Here is a 16,277-nt window from a genome sequence, read left to right as displayed (position 1 = left end):
GGGCTTTAAACAGAATGCACTGTGTTGTTCAAATGGTGATTGGAGGGTTTTTCCGAAAGGCCCCGCAGGGACATCAAAGCGATGCAAATAGCATCTCTCATATAGCAGTTTGTTTGTCATAAGTGGGTCTGTGATATCGATAACGGGGAAAGCTTTTTACATCAAACAAATGCTCTGAAAAGATAATGAAGGAACGCCAATCAAGACTTTGACTTCAGAGTTGGGTTTTTATTTGCAGCACAGACCCAAATTAATTGATTATGACGCTTTGACATTTTCCGTTTATTGCTTGCTTGAGTTTCCATTTGTATTCTGAACGTCCTTTCAAAAGGTTGCTGTCACTGCCTTTCAGCAGTGTAATGGTTTTTATTTTACGTCCACTCAAACATGAGGAAATTTTAAAGGTTAGCTGCCATGTCAATCAGATTTGCAGCTTTTTTTTTAACGAAAAGGTACCAAAGAATTATTGAACAGATCATTTTTTTAGTGGTACATGAAGTATTTCCATTTGTCTGACACATCTGACAACTTGGTGGTAAGCTATCATGCTTCAAAAAGCACATGTGGTTTGCAGAGCAGGGTGAAAATCTTTCTCACTGCCTGTTGAAACAGTTGAGTGACATACAGAAATCCAGAGTCAAGCTTTTACTGTAAGGTTAGCTATTAAATGCAATCACTTATCTTTCCCTAAATGCAAACCCATGAATCTCTTGTTGTTAAAAAGGGTCCACAACAGCAGTGAAACAAGATCTCAAGACAAAATCCTCAGATCCAAATCAATGAAGCAAGCCTCCTAAGAAATTAGTTTTATTGGATCTTATAGTTCAAAGTAGAAAGGTAATTGTTGGTCTGATTCCACCTTGAACTTTCCATCCTTACATTCTGCTTCTCTACTCGAAATTTTACTTCAGCAATTCAGTGTGGCAGAGGCGGAGAGATTCTGATCTTTTAATACAAAAATCCTGAATCCTACACTTTCCATAATGCAACTCAAAAGATAATTTTGTTAGATGCTTCCTGCCAACATCTTTCAAACATCTTCACTCGTTAACGCAGGGTTTTCTTCTATAAATTGAAACCCTTGAATCGAGGGACTTTGTTGTACCACCCTTGATGAACAAACTAAACGTCATGTGTAAAATGTGTTTCTTTAAACTACACTTCACAACCATGCTTGCATTGAATATTGGCATTGAACGTGAATTCTGCCCTGCAAAATCGTCCAAAATGTAACTCCAAGAGAGTGGATTGATGTAATGTCAGTTTTCTAACTTTCATCACCATCCTTAAACTCATTCCAGTTTATTTCCACACAGTAATGTAGTGTATACTTTTAATGGCTGTTAAATAACTAATTAGCCAGCCAGCCATACTGAGCTATTTAAAGCTTTGGTCAGAAAAACCGAGCAGACTCTTCTCAAGCAAAACATTCACTAACAACTCCAGCCCATATTGGTGGAGGTTAAATCAAAATGTATCCACACCATCAACATCGTCTCTTCTTCCTACTTGTGTGTCATTATATTCACAGTGGAGCTCCATAATGGCACCAGACCCAATTGCTCAGTTTGCGACAGAACCGCAGAGCCTCTGTGGGTATCACAGTGCAGCTGCTTTTCCACCACTTCAGGCTGTTGAGCACACACAAGGGTCTTGACTCCTCCTTGGCAATAAAAGTCCACAAGTCTCCATGCAGGAAATGGAGGTATAAATCAATTCCATTAGTATTCATGCTCTGAGGTAGCCTTTTCAGACCGAGCTGCCTTTGTGCTCTCTGAGCAGCACTCAGGCTGCAGGGGAGCCATGGCTCTATTGGTGTCCTGTAGACATGCAACAGTCAATGTCAATTAACTGCTCTCCACTGGGCACCAGACTCATAAACCAGCCAGTGTGCACAGACTGGAACTGGAATCTGGAAAAAGGATTTTTCTTTTCTCGAGGGTGGACAGAGATATTTCATTTCATGGAAACATGGACACACCTGCTGTTATCGGTGACCATCTGGCTGTTTTGACTGTTGATATATGGTAATTTGCTGTGACCTGCTGTGTCAGGCTCTCAGAATTAATGACAGAGACAATAAAGACACACAAAAGATTCCTGATGACATATTGATTACAGTCCAGTACTGCTCTCAAGGTGGAAAATATCAGATAGGTTGAACTAAAAGTCATATAACTGTGGTTAAACTTCAGGTTCTGAACACATTTAACATAAATGATGGTAGCCTGAACCCTAAAGAAGAAGTGATATGAGATAAAGAAGCAAATGTTATGAATCCTAGAACTCTGAGTGAGCACAGGCTTGTACACAGATTACAGTATTTAATTAGATTCTGGTGATCCATTTTAAAATAGCCAAACTCAATCCACTCACCAAACACAATGTTGGCACCAGCCGATTCTGCAAACACCTGGATTACATTTAATGGCAAATGACCTTGCATGGTGTATTTCTAATTAACTTTATTCCTGCATGGAAACTACAGTATGACTCAGCACTTAAGAGCTCAGAGCTTATAAGGCAGTGGCAGCAAAATGGTTCTTATGAACATTTTAATATATTGTTTCTTGACAATATTCACAACTTCAGTTAATTAAAATTGTTTTGATCGAAGGAATCTTACAGAATAAAGAAACATGCTATATTTGGACTTCATGAGTAGTAGTTGTTGTGGGGAATCACCTTTTTTTCTCTCCTTCTTCTTGTTGTTTAGCATGCCAGTAAACCTGAATAAATTGTGTGGAGAATCTAACTGATGTACAGCATCCACATTGTCTAAAGTTGTATGCACCATCGAAGCTGCATAAAGTTGCGCAAGCGAACGACCTGGTCGACTTTAGTAGGTTGTGTATGTTGTGGAGAAATTGCTGAAGCCAAAGGTCAATGGTGAGGTCAGGACAGAAGAAAGTGTTCAGGAGCCTCTGATGTCTTATGCTGTATTATTTATTGACGCATGATCAAGGAGAATTAGAGACACTCTCAAAGTTCATCAGAAGTGCCTGAGTCGGTCTCACATTCTGCCCAACTCATCCTGGTGGATCGACTTTAAACCCCAAGATAACACCACAAATACTACACGCCCAGAATTAGTCAAAGAGAATGTCTTTACCCATGGAGGTGTTATTGTCAGCATATTCTAGTCTGGAGACACAGATGTCTGTTTACACAGATTGGTCAACAACAAGCTATCTATTATATCTAAGCAGGCAGCAATAGGTCTCTGTGACCCTGGCCACCACAGTGTTGAGATAGACTGGCACCTACTGTTCCCAACCAAAGCCAAACAACTAATACTGCCGAGGACCTCAAGGCCCACACGTGACCTTGTGTAACCTAAGGATAGAAAATTCCATCACACTGTACATCAAGAAAACGTCCAATAGATCCTCCTACACACAGTTAAAGGTGCTTTAAAGTTAACCAAAGAGACAAGTTGTTGATCTTAAACTCCCTGGTGTCCAATTCAATTGTGATACACATGTTTTACAACATATAAATAAGTAAATAGCTGCACTTCCCCCGTCTGCACTGAACAATGGAGCTGTCCAAAAAAGTGCTGAGCTTCTAAGATGACTGATGACGGAAATAAACAGATGGTTGTACTGTCATGTGTAATTGAATATGCATTGTGTTTTGATGTCCTTCTTTACCTTTGCACAAACTTTCGCTCAAGCTGCTCCACTGTATCTTCATCAATGAGACCATTTTTGTTAACAGGGAAGCTCTGACTCTCAGAAACAAGTACAACTAAAGTGTGGAAGACAAAATCAACATCACATGTATAGTAGCTTTACATATAACATAGCTTTGCATGTGAGGGCAGTGCGATAAACAGGAAAGTCTCAGCTATAAATGGAAATGTACTGTGTGACCAACAGTGCATGACCGGCAGTGCCGAATTTGCATATCGAAGACTAATGCTCAGAGACAGGCAACCACCTTGAAAAGGCTTTGTTTATTTTTCTCATCAAAACACATCCAACGGGCACACCATATGCTCCAAACAGATATGCACACCGATTCTCTTCTGGTTTGCATATTTTGATTCTATGCAAATGAACTCCTGTGAGGTAAATGTGACTCGTTTCAAATCCATCAGACTGCTATTTGACTGTCATCACGCTGCGCTCTGTCTCCATAGTTCAGCTTGGGGACTTCGATAGGTATCGCAAGCATCCTGGGGAGACGCTGATTGACAAGTCCATTGACACGAGATTGCAGCAGCAGTCGCGGCGGCCCAGATGATGCTATAATAGGTCCGTTTAATGAATAAAGTAGCCCAGAGACCTTCCCCACCCGTATCAGCGACAGACGTGGGAGCTGCTGCACCATCCACCTCAGTGACAAGAGGTCTGACGTATTATAAGGCATTTAATTTCAGCACAGGACTCCAAGGGGACATTCCTCCATTTCATCGTGTTAAAAGGAGCGGACAAATGGGCTAAAAGGGATTAAAATAAGTTTGGTTAAAGAGCACTCCTGACCTCAATTAGTGAGCATTTCTCCTCTGAGTCTGAAGTGCTAGCTGGTATTTGATGATGATAAGTCTCTGCCACACAACCTCCAATCCGTCTAATCCTGTGTGGAGGCCTGCATTCTGCATTATATATAAAACTTCTTCCACAAATAGACGTAGCATGAATACTGCATGTTCCTCTGTAAGGATTTGATGGGAGTAAACAGGATGTTTTGCTCTGTCTATAAATACTGCTGTGCTTCAAAAACGTTTCCTTCGGGGAAGCTGTCAGTCGCATACTGTTCTGATGTGCCGCTTCTCCTGTCTGTAAAAAAAAAAAAGACATCATCTTAGATTTCATCAAGCAGCGTATTCACTGTGAAAGTAGGTGTGTTGCACATTCAGCTACTGTGCCTCAGAACATCAGCGATCCAATCCAATAATAGTGCTGGAATCATCTTCACTTCATGCTTCACATATCCAGGTACCGTTATTGTCTGGTGTTTTCTTTTATTTTAGAGGTATAGCAATAAAATGATGAGCCAACCACAGCAGGCGAAGACACCAAAGTCAAAGTTCACCAAAGTTTGGCAGCAAATGAAACGATTGGCTCACAACCAATGTGACAAAATAAAAATAATAATACATTTTATTTGCAAGTGCTTTTCTAGACACTCACAGACTGCATGTGTGGGTGAGCAGGCGAGTTTTGGGTGTACTTGGGGTTTATCTAAAGTTTTGGATGGTGTGCTGTAGAGGATGCTGTTGCAGTAGCTTATTCTGGAGGTGATGAAGGTATGAATGAGAGTGATGAGCAGAGTTGGGCTGTGTTCTTGAGGTGAAAACTACTAAAGTGCACTATAGTGTTTCAGGGTCATTCATTGTAGATGTCATTAGCTGGCCTCGATGTTTATTAGAAGCATTTAATGCCTGAGCAAATATGGGCAGAGTTAAAGACCTCAAAAGGGAACGGTAGAGTTCCCCTCCTGTTTTATCCTAACTTCACTACTCATCTCTTTCAGCTTTAAACTGTACTTTACATGATATGTTTGTAATCAGTCCTGGTTGTAGCATGGCATTGGTTTGGGTTTTTCCTCAGCATGGTGTTACTTTCAAACGTGGCACACTAAATATTGCAGCACATTTCGGTGAGCTAAATCTGCAACCTTACTACAAAAGTGCTCTTTTGCATTAAGCTCTGCTGAGCTGCAAAATTGAACTGCCAGTCGTCTATAGAAATTTGACAACAGAGAGGGTAATGCTCTCAGCCTGACATCTGAATTTAGACTCTGAAGCAGCCGTGGCACAGAGTGGTTCAAAGCAAATCACGCTTTCCATGGCTATCAAGGCACTGGCCATGTAATGAAGACGGAGAAAAAAGGCGATGGTACCGAGTCCCAATGGAAACATTGAGATATCTTATTACCAAACTGTTTTATGAAACATATGGGACTCCTCAGCCCAAGTTCCCTTGTTGCATCTCTTATTCCGCCCACATTTCCTCTCATCCAGGCCTGAGCTGTGACCATTTGATCCATCCAGAAACCAATTACATATAGCAGGCAGCCTAATTGTCTCAAATTTAATTTAAGACACTCATTTGTTCCACAGTCAAGAGATGGGCCGAGATTTATGTAGAGAGGCCCCTGTTCTGCTTCAAGCAAATGGGCTGCTTTGAAATTGAAATGCTGGCTTTGGTGTAAGAAACACTGGGCAACTCATGATATTTATTTGAAGTCAGTGGCTTCAAGAGGAGGTCATTTAATTTGAGATCCTTGTCGATGCACGGAGATCTATGTGCTTAAAATTCAGATTTCCAATTACGTTAAGCAGTGTAATGTGCCCTAGCGCTGCCTCGAATGAGTCACCAAACTGAATTTCAACATTCAAATCTAGTGTTTCATTTGTATGCTGTGGAGCATCTCAGGATCAGTATTAATGAATATTTTCAAAGACCACAAAACGACCTCTTTTTGATGCACAGCACGTCTCCAGGAAGCTCTACATCCAACGAAAAAATGATTAACAGAATCATTAAAAAAACAGAAAACCTAAGTAACCTCAATTTAAAGTTACCTGATTTTAAGTAATTTATTAATTGCTGAAGTGTCTCATCTCATAACCTCGGGCGGTTCGCTCACAATTAGCAAACGTCCAACTTTTCCAGCTGGAGTTGAAAATAGGACAGTGGGATCTTTATTTTTTTTTGCCACCCTCCTTATCTATAAAACCATACGGATGTTTAGCTGTGGGAAGAATCAAATGACAGAGGTGGAGAAGATGGATGTGCTGATATTCGGGAGGATTTTCCGGGGATGCGGAGGAATTCTCGTCCCCAGAAATGATCGAGCAGATGCAATGATGCAAGATGATACAGGTGTTAATTCTCAAATGTCACTCTAGTAGTAGTAGTAGTAGTGAACCTATATCATTTCTTAGGTTTGTGTCTTATTAGGACCCAATAATGCAGAGAACAAGTGTATCTTTTCTTTAATTAAGAACAAACAAGGGCAGTGTTGACATGCCCTTTCATAGTAGATCATTATAAGTTGCAGATAAGACTGCTCATTAAGCCAGCAAATCAAAAACTGCGTGAGATTTCTTGGATGCATCAAATTATGAAACGTGTGCAATATTCTCAGCAGTGCAACAATTCTCACAGTTGAAATTAGACCTAAAAAAAACTGGTGAGCACTGTACCAAATTATGAACTGCCATGCAACATGCGAGGGAGCATGTGTGGGTACGAACAGCTATGCTCCACTAAATTTTCATCAAAGGGGTGGAAGAGGATTGGGTGAGAGGGGTTATAATTGGGAAAAGGAAAATGAGAAATACATGCCACTTAGAGTCCCTGTAAAACCAAAGGGAGTATCATAAAATGGATAACACAAATTCAACCACTCTCATATTTTCAATAGCTTAAAAATTTGGCCAAATCCCCGCAACCTTTCCCGGCCAAAATTGGCAATTTAGAAGAATGCTTTCCAATTGTTTCACTGCCATTCAGAAACAAAAGACCAAAGAGACCCAGAGACAGTGTCACCATAGGAAGCTGCCGCTAACTGCCTAACAATCAGCAGTAGGGGACATTTTCATGAAAAACAGAACAGAACATGGTTTATATTATATTTTATATACAATTAATCCATTTGAAGTGCATTTGACTGGGTGTTTTGTGTGAAGAAACTATTGGCTAATTAATATCTTAGAGCTTATCCTTTGCTTTATCATTGAAGGGCCCCACACAGCTATGGTGAGCCAGGCTCATCTTTTCCTGATTGGACCTCTTGTTAGGACTGTGTGGATTGTGCAGACTGTGCTGGATTGACATCTCCCTCACTCTCCTCTTGGTTTTGTTCCACCATTAATAAAAATTTGCTCCCATTCATTCCTTTTTAAGAAAGAAGGGAACGACATATTTACTTCCAGCCAGGAGTTAATTCCCGCCTCATTTACCTACTACAGAGTTTAATCTGATAAAACTCTGATCTATGAAATCACAAGACTCTCTCCGAAACGGTGGGATTGAGCTTCTCATTTAAGAGATATCATTCATACCATTGTTTGTATGAGTGCATGTGAAGTCAACAAAGCAGAAGAGAAGTAGGAATGTGGACGATTCAAGAACAACGATGGAGGCTAATGTCGATAAGAAGCTTGTGCTGCTGTTTGCTGTTGTTAGCCTGCGTGAGTGTGCAGAAACTTTAAATAGGCGACATTCAGACAGGACACTGCAGGTGAATGGGAAAATTTAATGACTGGATGTCACCAAGAATCTTTCCACCATGTTTTGGGGTATACAATCTTCTATAAATCATCTCCACTGTGCTATGGAAGCAGAGGAAACTATACGAATGACTATATTGAGAAAATTATATATGTATTATAAAATCCCACACTACAGGTTGTGAGGGAATTTTCGTCACACAGGGTCAGGCATAAATCTTTGGGTCTTTCAGGGACAGCGTTCAATCTTAGATTGTTATGGGAACAGTGATTTCTCTCCTTAAGGCCCAGAGCAGCCGTCTCTAAAAAACATAGAAGCATCTACAGAGTCTTTGTAGACTAATGACCAATTAGCGAATACGTGATACTGGAGATGTGACAGTGAGTATGACCATTTATCAATATAGAGTAGTTGCGTCCGTATTCTGAGAGCATATAGACGAACCAGAGAGGACAGCTTCTAGAGAACTGAGGTGGCATCATGCCATGACAAGTGTAAAGTCTCCATTCTCCTTGGCCAAGCTTCAATAAACCTTAAGACAGCATAGACTCCTGTGCACTTTGTCTCCACAACACCGGTGAACAGGGTAAAGTAAACGTCAGAAATGCAAATTTTTGGTAAAATCTACAGACACAAATAGACAAAGTGAAGTTAAAGGGTATTACCCATTGCCACATGCCAGAAAGTTTCAAAAGAAAGAACAGGAACAACAATCATCCACACATTTCTAGCTCAGTCTTTTTGTAATTTTTCTGAAACACAGCACAGGTGATAATAAATTCATACACCTTGGGAGAACATTTCAGCAACTACTGTTTTTGTCCAAACATGGATGTGTCATTTCGGAACAAAGCTTCTCATACTGTTCAATAAGCACAAGATGGCTGCGTGTAAAGTGTCTCAGCTTATAAAAGAAAACATTTCAAGATTCATAATTTCCTTTTTCTTTTTTTTCACGATGGGAGGCGGTAACAAGAGGTTTGGTATTTGAGATATGAGTGCAACCCATTTTCAGTTGTATTATAGTTCAGTCATGGATACTACTGTGGCCTTATCTTTTCCTTTGTGTCGCCTCAAGAGAAAGATGGCAAAGTGACCCCCAGGAAAACAAACTGTGCAGATAAACAAAGAGTCTTTGTGTCAGTGCAGACTCCACATTTCCACTGCACAAAAGGAAACGCTGACTTTTTATAATAGCCACAGCAACGGGGCTCTATTTCCCAGGTGTCATGGTGAGAAAATACCTTATTTTTTCTTGTACAGAATCAGTGTTACACAAGAGATGTCCCGCAAGTGTTTGTCTCTTTACTGCCCTGTTTTAATTGGATTCCTTTGAAAGTTCGGATTAACCTCGAGGGGCCTCGTGTCTCCAGTTGTGGCCTGACATCCGACGTCAAGCTGCCCGTCCGTGAGGCTGATTAAATCGCTCTCACTTTCTTGGGGCTGCTACTGTAGTCATCATGTCTAGACTTGCTTTTGATTGATTCTCATTTCCCGAGCAGGAAGTGTTAAAGGGTCACAGGGGATCCATCCCAGGATCTGTATGTGCATGCATTCACTTGTGCACTCACAACATATACTAAAACGGATGCAAAACTGCAAATTCATGACCTGAACGCAGTTTTTAAACATGACTGCTGTGTTTTGAACAGATTTATAATAATCTGTGTCCCCTGTAGACTCAAATTTTGGTTCCCTGGTTTCTAGTAAATGAAGTACATAGTCAGCATTTGCAAAAAACTCATTTTGTTTTGTTTATTATTAGTGCAGCGGACCTCACAGCAAGAGGTGCATACATATGCATTTTAATTAGAAATAAAACAAGACATGTAAGAGTTTTTAAGCACTCTGTGCCCTCATGAAGACGGTCCTCTTAGATATTTAATTAGCCTCCTCATTTAAACTCATTTGGTACTCGCTTAACGGCAGTAAATTTCCATGGTGGCTTATTCTTAGGACTTATAAATATTCAGTTCATCCATAATCATCTTGATTATAATCAAGTGTTTGACAATCATCTGTAATTAAATGCTGCAGGGTTCATGAAATCCATCCTTTTCCATAATATAGTTACAGTATCACTTCTCCTCAGTTGAAGAATCAATCAGTTACTTCAATAGCTGATTAAATGTGAGATTAAGAGTTGATAAAACAATTCTGCCGCAGGATTTATTTACTCACTGTTCTGGAGCTTTTCATGTTCTCACATGATCTTCCTCAGTTTGCTGTTGTGAAATTGGACATTTCTGAGAAATGGTCTTTTTCTGGCTCAATTCATACCTAACCTCGCTGACAACAACAAGCTTGCCAAGTTCAAATCAGTGTCTTTTCTAAAGCTTTTGATCGTATTACAGATCCTTCAATATTTGAAGATTTCTTTAATATTTAACATGATAAAAATTAAATATGCAGGTTAAATCAACATGTTTATGGTTCGTATTAATGGGGGGACGTTTGTCTCATTTTGTATTCGTTGAAAAATTGAAGATCTGGCAGAAAAAGAGGAGCTGATGAGACTCGACAGCTTAAATCTTTTAGCCCTGCTTTGTCACTCCATTCTTTGAATCAGCTAGTATGTTTTGATTTCTCGCTGTTATTATTGTGCAGGTTCCTGTCAAATTCGTCTTGATACGATTGAAGGAGTCTTCTGCATGTGCAGCTACGCTCTCGGCTTCCCACCAGCTTTAGATCTATATACAGTACCATGCGTCTGCTGGTGTCCTGAAGCAAAAAGACAGCAGAGAGCAGAGTCCCCGTCCCCTGTTGGGGCCAGTGGAGTGAACAGATCCTGAAACATTGATGTGGAAAGGCACATATGTGCTTGTCCCCTGGTGCTGCATGGATTCCCAGTCACCTCCAGCCAACGCTAGTATATTAGAATCTGTCAGAATGAGAAACTGTCATGCTAAATAGGTCATAACTGTATTTATATTGTTACAATAAGAAGCGTAGGTGGATGTTTTGGTACAGCAGAACACTGTTTAACTCCCTTCATCTAACCGAAACATATAGATAACTGTAGTCACATGGCGTGCCATAGTTAGCCACAAATACACAAATAACAAGATGCATAGTGAAAGATCCCCAGCGAGGGCACTGAACCACTCAGAGTCCAGCTGTGACAAAACTGTGACGGCATACAGAGAAGATCTCATTAATTTTCCATCATGGACCCTTTTAGATGTCTGAGTTCCCGTCCCTGATGATGTGTGACAGCTGCCAAGTATTTTTTATTTTTTTATTTTTTTATATCTTGTCACACGCTGATTGAAGAATTATCACTGTGCACAAGAAGAGCAGCACTTTTTGAAGGAAGTGACACATTGATCCAATGAGAAAGTGACTGTACTGTTTGGCAACCTTTGGCTTGAACTGCCTTCGTATGGATGTAATTTATAAACATATACGTGCAGAAGAGCCATATCGCCATCCCCCTTCAAGGACCGCAACTTACCGATGAATTCTTTGTTATCTTCAGCTGATCACAGAAAACTCTTTTATGTGTGCAGATCTGAATTTCACAGTTTTAATGTCTGATTTGTCTGCTTTCTCAAAATTAATGCACTCTGTAAATGCAAGATCAAATCCACTGCAATCTCTCTTATCAAGTCGTTTTTTTTTGCCTGTAATTAAGTCCTTGAGATGTTCATTTCCAAAGCAAAGTAGCCTGTTTCATTTGTAGTCCAGGCTACAATTTTCTTGATTCTAGTACAACAACATGTACTCTTTTTTTCTTGAAAATACAACAGTTTTTGGAAAAGTTGAAAAACAAGTTGAATTCTGTTTTATTTTTTATTTAAAAGGACTTTAGCACTCAACTGTAGATAGAAATAACTTTATTAAGATCTCTCACATAACACACGTGTCTTCTATTCACTTTGACAAGTTTCAGGTTACACTGATATCTGTGAAAACTTTAAATGTTACCTTTTGAATTTTTCCATGCTGGAAAGATAATTCTGTTCATTAGCTGCTCAGAAAATTTGCTACACATCACGCTGGATAATTCTTGACTAAAATCACAAGGGCAGAGCAAACATAATGACATTAGTGGGCATTGAATGCTTTCAACACCATTAAGGATAATCACATTACTCTTATTGAATATAACCCACATATTTTGAAAAAAGTAGGCTATATATTATTTTTCAGCACTGAAGAGAACGCTGTTTTCAGTTTTAAGAGTTTCATATGCCAAAGACTACTTGAATCTTTTTTTGTATTATCTCATGTAAAGACAAAGTTAACAGTGACATTTGTCATGGTTTAGTGTTTCCCGTTTTATTTTGTAACTCATTGTGTCTGTAACTTTACTTCATTGTTGCCAGTTTTGATTGTCTGTTCCACCCTGATTAGTTTCAACTGTGTCTTGTTGTTCTGCCTTCACTTGTATATTTAGCCCCGTCAGTTTGTCTTCGTTCTGTGTTCAGCCATTCCTCGTCTTTCATAAGTCAGTTTTCTTTCGACTATTAATTTCTTTTTTGGTACCTTATCTGTTTTATGTGGACTTTGGATTCAGCCTGCTCCTCTATTGATTTGTTTGTTTGTTCTTCTGGTTTCTGTGCTTGCCTCTTTTAAGCTTTTATACACTCACCTTTAAGCTCAAACCATCTGTAGTTTGCATTTGGGTTCTATCCCACGTGTTCCTGGTCATCCTGTTTAAACTAACTAATATATATAAGTTTAAATTTGGGAGATCTGTTGATGTAAAAAGATAAAATGGTAAAATGATCCCTTAAGGTAAAGTGGGTCACACTTCTATGAAGATAGTGCGGTTTGGAGGCATTCATAGTGAATTCCCATTAGTCAACCTCTAGTTTAAAACTAGTCAAGAGCTTCCATAAGATACTTGAAGTTATTTTTGATTATAAGCCACATGTATAGCATTTTCTTTGATAAAGCATTGTGTGTGTGTTTGAGTATAGTCAAGAAGCATTATAATTCACTATGAATGCCCTCATAACACACTATACAGTAGATGTGGTCTTCAAAAGTGTTACTGATAAACAACAAGCAGACAGACTGAAGGGAGTTTCCTCGACTGGGAGTGACAGACTACCTTCCATCTTGTGATCAGTGTTGGTTTTTCGCTGCCTTTTTCTGTTCTAAGATCAAAACGCCGGAAAGACCCGGCATCAAAGTCACGACTGTCGGGGCGAAAGAGTGCTGATTAATATCTAATGCCGTGAAGTCAGAGTCAGGCAGAAGGAGGTCGTTCACTATGCTGTCAGACATGTTGGCCTACTTATACTTGAGCTCCTGCGGGAAAGAGGGTAAATAAATTATTTACCAGACCACTGGAGTGGTTGAAAGGGCACGTGTGCTGCTGTCTATGAAGAAAAAATCCATACGCTTTGCTCTGAAATCAAACGTCCTGAGTACCCAGCGACCATGTATCACCCAGCATGTCAATATGGAGTGGGTGTGGGAAAGATTTGGAAACCCAAAATGATGGATTAGTGCAGTGTGGCGCGTGACTCCCTCGCTGACCAGCCTCCACTCCCCCTCTCTGGCATCGATCAGTCCCCTTCAGCAGCCTTTGTGTAGCCTGTGATCCATTTTAGTAACACCGGAGTACTGTCCTCACGTGTGGGTTTGATTGATATTCAGTTTGGACATGTGATCACATTATTGTTGTGTTTTTCAAATGAACAAAATTCTGTTTGAATAAATAAATGTACAGTGTTGTCAGTGTGTTGCTGCCTCAAGGCAGGTAGTTAATCTATTGTCAGCAACAGTAATGCGAGCATTGTAGCAAACTGTCTTGAGGCTTATTTCTGCGTTTACCAATCAATATATGTTCCAACCCGTGTCCATTAGCTGTTGGTAATGACCGAAGAAAACGCAAGCAGCTGAAATCAGCTTCTTCAGCAGGGTGGCTCATCCTTAGAGACAGGATGAGGAGATTAGAGAACTGACACTACTTGCTGTCAAAATGAGCCATTCAGGCATATCATTAAAATTACTCCTGTATGCCTCTGAGAGGTTTTCAGGGATAATACAACCAGCAGGAGATCCTGTGGTAGACTCCAAATGTGCTGGAAGAATTACATATCCCCGTCTGACCTGCAAACATCTTCTGAGTGATCCTCGTAGCAGGAGTGTGTTTTCACTACTTTCATCAGCAATCTAAGTAGAAACAGTAGAAATACGACCGGGATAACGTACTTTATATTAATTAAACTTAACGTATGGCTGGTAATGCTATGATCTCTTCAGTTTGTCATGATTATGCCTTGGTGAGATTGGTGGTACTTGCTTTGGTGGTTTTAATATATATAAATTAGTGCTGTCAAAATTAACGCGTTAATTTTAAACATTTAACGCGTAAAAAAAATGAACGCAATTAACGTGGTTTTGTTCACTTCCAGTGGCAGCTGACCCATAACCTTTGGTCACATGCACGGTCAAACATCTATCCTAACTAAAGGAGAGTCTATGTATATATGTCTATGATCTATCCTAACTAAAGGAGAGTCTGTGTATATATGTCTATGATCTATCCTAACTAAAGGAGAGTCTGTGTATATATGTCTATGATCTATCCTAACTAAAGGAGAGTCTGTGTATATATGTCTATGATCTATCCTAACTAAAGGAGAGTCTGTGGTGTAAAGATGGATAAGGACGGACTTTTAGGGGGAACATTTCATTTTAAAAAGTTGCCCGACGGCTCGTTGGACAAAAACAAGGCAATTTGCACAGTTTGCAAAGCCGAATTTAAATTCCACAGAAGTAACACGACTTTAACATATCACCTCAAAGCAAAACACCCAGTCTACACTACAGGAGTGTGGCACTCGTCAATATATTTCCTCATTCTGGCTTTTTTCTATTTGCACTGTGCATATGTGCACTTTAGGCCAATAAAATGAATGAATTTAAATATACTTTCTGTGTTTATTCTACATTAATTTGATCATTTTACATAAATAAATATTCAGTATAAGCTTCAGTCTCAGAAAAATGTATTTAATTTATTGATATTACAGACATTTTATGCGATTAATTAGTTAATTTTTTTTAATCGATTGACAGCCTTAATATAAATATGTAATTCAGCTACAGCATAGCATGCTAAAACAGCACACTTGAGCTTAGATAATTTATACATGTCCCTTTGGAAAGTATATTGGAGACATTGTGCTGTTTATCTACTTCTACATATATACTTGAGTGGGTCATCACTTGATTACTTGAGTTACCCATTGAGCCAAGTTTTCTACTGATTCTCACAAATCAGGCAACACTCGCTGTGAGTGTAGGGTTGGCCATAAATAATGTTTTTTGTTTTTTTTAATTACTGTAACAATTTCCACACCCATCACCATGGCGATGCTGAACTATATATATATTCTTATTTTGGAAGAAAATGTGTGTCACGTTGTACAGAGAGGTAAACAACACATCGGGGTCAGTGGGAGGCCAAGGCTGTGTATCTCTCTTCATAGTTAGTTGTATTCCCACCAACACTGAATTTGCATTATGTTGTTAAACAAGTGGACGAATGTTTTGAAGAAAGTGACATCAAATAGTGGATCATAGAATTAATGCACATTTTTATGAGGCTGCACTGGTAAAAAACAAAAAAACTCACAAGGCAAACATACAAAAGCCTTGAAAACATCAGTGGGATTTCTTTTAATCAAGATTCTATCATTTGATCAGCGTCTCCACTACACTGGCGACGGCACTAGCAATTAAAAGATTTGAAAGAATTAGTAATGAGACAGAAATAAGCAGAAGTGAGGCTCCGTCCTCTAAACCCTCATTCTTTCATCCATGACATCCCATAATGCCTAAAAATAAAGGGCCGACACTGCGCTCGGAGACATTTTAGGGTGACAGTGACGGTACTGAATTTTCAATTATTCATTTGAATCATAACAGGATAATGAAGAGGAGGGAAATTAATGATAAGGACCACCTTTTAGCTGAGAGTATCAATTTGTCCCCATGCATAATTTAATCGATTCCCCATGGAGCATGCTCACTGCAAACACAGGCAGGGAGATATGATTGAAAGGAAAATGGGAAATTAATGTACCACCTTAAAATATATGTTGTCTTATTGTGAAAGGGTCCCTG

The sequence above is a fragment of the Larimichthys crocea genome, chromosome I, assembly GCF_000972845.2.
Source record: "Larimichthys crocea isolate SSNF chromosome I, L_crocea_2.0, whole genome shotgun sequence".
In the NCBI taxonomy this organism is placed as follows: Eukaryota; Metazoa; Chordata; class Actinopteri; family Sciaenidae; genus Larimichthys; species Larimichthys crocea.
Note: the sequence above shows the minus strand (reverse complement) of the source record.